General features: G+C 45.9%; 1 non-coding gene across 1 annotated transcript; it reads left to right on the forward strand.

Annotated features, from left to right (window-relative positions):
- Positions 1-2106: 2106 nt before the first annotated feature.
- Positions 2107-2188, forward strand: trnas-uga (transfer RNA serine (anticodon UGA)). Its single transcript has one exon. It is a non-coding gene; the product is annotated as a tRNA-Ser (tRNA).
- The last annotated feature ends 1587 nt before the right edge of the window (positions 2189-3775 follow it).

Below are 3775 nucleotides of genomic sequence, written 5' to 3' on the forward strand. Positions count from 1 at the left end.
TGGTGTTGTTTTCTACCATAACATTACATGTGTCCATGTAAAGCGAATAAAAGCCTTTTGTTGGAGGTGGTTTTGCAACTTTAGTGTGAAGATTATAAAGTTTTTATTATCATGAATTTCAGTCTTACCTGGCGGCTGTGGCTCAGTGGTAGAGTGGTTGCCTGCCAATCGGAAGGTTGGTGGTTCGATCCCCGCCCCTGCAGTCATTGTCGAAGTGTCCTTGGGCAAGACACTGAACCCCGAATTGCCCCCGGTGCTGCGCATCGGAGTGTGAATGTGTATGAATGTTTATCTGATGAGCAGTTGGCACCTTGTATGGCAGCCCCGGCCGCAGTGTATGAATGTGTGTGGATGGTGAATGTTTCCTGTAGATGTAAAAGCGCTTTGAGCAGTTGTTAAGACTGTAAAAGCGCTTTGAGCAGTTGTTAAGACTGGAAAAGCGCTATATAAATACAGCACATTTACATTTCCCCAAAAAACATTTGCAATGGAGTGATTTCTTTCAACATCTATTGTTGTCCACAACCCTGTTCCAAAGTACAAGCGGCCGAAATACGTTTCCTCAAGGCATCTCTGGCATCTCTAACCCAATGGATGGTGGGGGCTTAGAGTAGAGCAGCTGCTCCTTTGCGTCAAAATGAGCCAGTTAAGGTGGTTAGAGCATCGGGTAAGGATGCTTCCTGGGGGCCTCCGTGGAGAGCTGGTCCTGGCTCGTCCAGCTGGGAGGAGGCCTCGGGGAAGACCCAGGACTAGGTGGAGAGAGTACATCTCCAACCTGGCCTGGGAACGCCTCGGGATCCCCCAGTCAGAGCTGGTTGATGTGGCTCGGGAAAGGGAAGTTTGGGGTCCGCTGCTGGACAAAGATGGATGGATAGAAGGAACCCTTTTCACAAGCTCATTGTATTCTTGCAAGACAATGTTTTCTGCAGGAGGCGCTGTAGCTTAGTGGTTAAACGCCTGTCTCATAAACAGGAGATCCTGGTTCCAAATCCCAGCAGTGCCTGGTGTGTTTCCACATGGTTGCCGATATGTAACATTTGCAACCTGCTTTTTTTAGATCACTAAAGTGACATGTGATGTTGTTTTGTACCATAACATTACATGTGTCCATGTAAAGCGGATAAAAGCTTTTTGTTGGAGGTGTTTTTGCAACTTTAGTGTGAAGATTATAAAGTTTTTATTATCATGAATTTCAGTCTCACCTTGGAATCTTAGGGCTCCTGCACACTGCCTGCATGGCGTGAGTGTGTCAGCTGAGGTTAGAATGCCTACCGTATTGATCAATACTGTTAACATGGGAGAAATAAAAACAGATGTGTCATCATGTCTACCCAATCCCCATGCTACTCATTAAGCCCTGGTAGCAAATGAAAAAGGCGTGTTACATTTACACAGAAACACTACACCAACACAGACTTAAGATGATACATGTAAACACATGAAATTCAGAGCAATACAAGTTTAAGCTAGTTCATTCATCAGGTTTTGTGGTTTTGTTTATAGAAACTACATCCTGTTATGTTGCGAGATCATACATGAATTCGCGAGATCCAGTGGATCCTTGTGACTTCAGTGGTCCGTCATGGCCTGCAACAAATCCGGAGCTGGTGGGTGCTGACGGACTGCGGATCACGGAGCAGACACGAAGCGGAGTGGATCCGCAGTTGGTGGAAGTCAGGGGTAAGGCCTCCTGCACACTGCCTGTGTGGTGTGAGCATGGTATTTCTGTTGCGTGGCATTTTCTTGGTATTTGCACAACAGAAACTTTTCTGACACGGCGATGTGGCTGCTAGCCTTGTCTGTACACATGTGTGTTTCTCATTGACATGTGATTCAATAACTTGTTAATTGTTAATCTGGACTGGTTTGGAAATGAATCAGATCATCTAAAGGGGGTGGATTAACTACCCACATTAAACCTGAAATACCCTCAAGATTTGAATGATCCTTTGGAACTGAAGTGCTTGGGAATCCCCATCAGTCATTCAGAACTGCCCAAGGTACTTGTGAGATAGGCTCTATCTTTGTCTGATTGATGGTACCAACTGTAATGGAGTCTGTCAGGCCTCAGGTGTTCTCTGCTGTAAAAACAGAACCTCTTATACAGCTGTGATGGCCGAGTGGTTAAGGCGTTGGACTTGAAATCCAATGGGGTCTCCCTGCGCAGGTTCAAACCCTGCTCACAGCGATTACTAACTACAGTGTAAATAAGAATTTTATTGAGATATAGGGGAGGAAGATATTATGAGAAATTAAAGTTCATTGGTGGTGCAGATCCTTACGAGTTGGCCCCCTCTTCTTAGATCCATGATGACACAGTGATTCTTCTTTCAGTTGCATATCGCAATTTAGTCAACTAATATCAAATAATCAATGTATTAATTTTCATTCCAGCAGCACTGAAGACGTTAAAATCAGGCAGTCAGTGCCCAAAGTGCCAGTGCTAGTGTTTGCTTGGCAGTTTCTTTTAATAATATCCCCATGTATTCTTGTTACCACTGCTGTCGTATTTGTTTGTTTTTCCGTGCGTATGTCCTGTGTTTTTCTTTTTTGTATGCAAATAGCGCTGTGCCGGTGCTTGCGGATGACTGGTGAAGGCAGCCCACCCAACTCATGATTGGCTGCAGCTGTTGAGTACGGGATATTTAAAGAAGCAAGATGGCGGACGTCAGGGGGAAGAGGCCAGCAGGCATTCCTCATCCTCCTCGCCTCCAACCAGCCGGCCACACGTTGTCTTATTAAGTTGATGTTGGTTCCAGTACTTTTCAGTTTCCTATGTGAAGGTGGACCTCTAAGTGTTTGGTTTTTCTCAGTTTATCGGCACGGCGCCACAGCACAAAGGCGTTGTAGGCAGACCGTCGAGGATGTTGTGAACCGTCGAGGGGCCAGCGCGCCGTCTTCCTGCGGCAGCTGTACGTGCCCGCAAGCTTGTCCCCTGTGTGCGTGTCCAACAAGAACATGGAACATGGAACGAGAATGGAAGAAAAAATTTAAAAACTACACACACACACCACACATACAAAGACAATTGACGGCAATGGTAAACAAAAAACCAAAACAAAATAACAACAAAGCAATACAACACCTCGAAAGGGCACCAGCTGCTCGTCCACCGTCATGTCGCGCCCGGTTGTAGAGGCGAGGCAGCTGCCTGTCCACCGTGTCCCACACCTCTCGTACGGCCTCATTGCGGGGACCGGTACACCCTCCGCTGAAGAGGAAGTGATGCAGCGGCCCTAGAAGCTGAGGAGACAGGCTTAATTGCGGGGGTGTGGAAACATGTCTATGTCTGGGGATCCTCATGGAGGCAGCTTGATGATTGTTGTATCTCCCTTATTTGTGCAGTATTACCAAGATCTAATGAATGTTATCCAACCGGGTTGGGGTAAGTAACCCTTTCTGGTTACTTTTTGACAACAAAGCAAGTTACGTTACTCAAAGAAAGTTACTGGCTGGGAATCAAAGTCAATCTCACTGTTTGGAAGGTAGCTATGGCTCACCACTATACCACCATCACTGGACAATATAACGTTCACTGCAAATCTTGCAACACATCTGGGTATTGAGACTCAAACATAAATGCTCAGAGATGCATCGTGGGCTTCCAGTACCTATGAGATATTACAATATTGTCCACGAAGGAACATCTGCCATTTGTTTTAAAGGATGTGTGACCACCATTTTTTGTTGTTGTTTGCGTTGTGTGAAGGTACGGAGCAACCGCAGGGGAACGTTACAGTTTGGTTGGTTCTCTTAACGTCTGGAAACGTTAGAA

Source organism: Etheostoma spectabile, unplaced genomic scaffold (assembly GCF_008692095.1).
Source record: "Etheostoma spectabile isolate EspeVRDwgs_2016 unplaced genomic scaffold, UIUC_Espe_1.0 scaffold00006695, whole genome shotgun sequence".
NCBI classification, from domain to species: domain Eukaryota; kingdom Metazoa; phylum Chordata; class Actinopteri; order Perciformes; family Percidae; genus Etheostoma; species Etheostoma spectabile.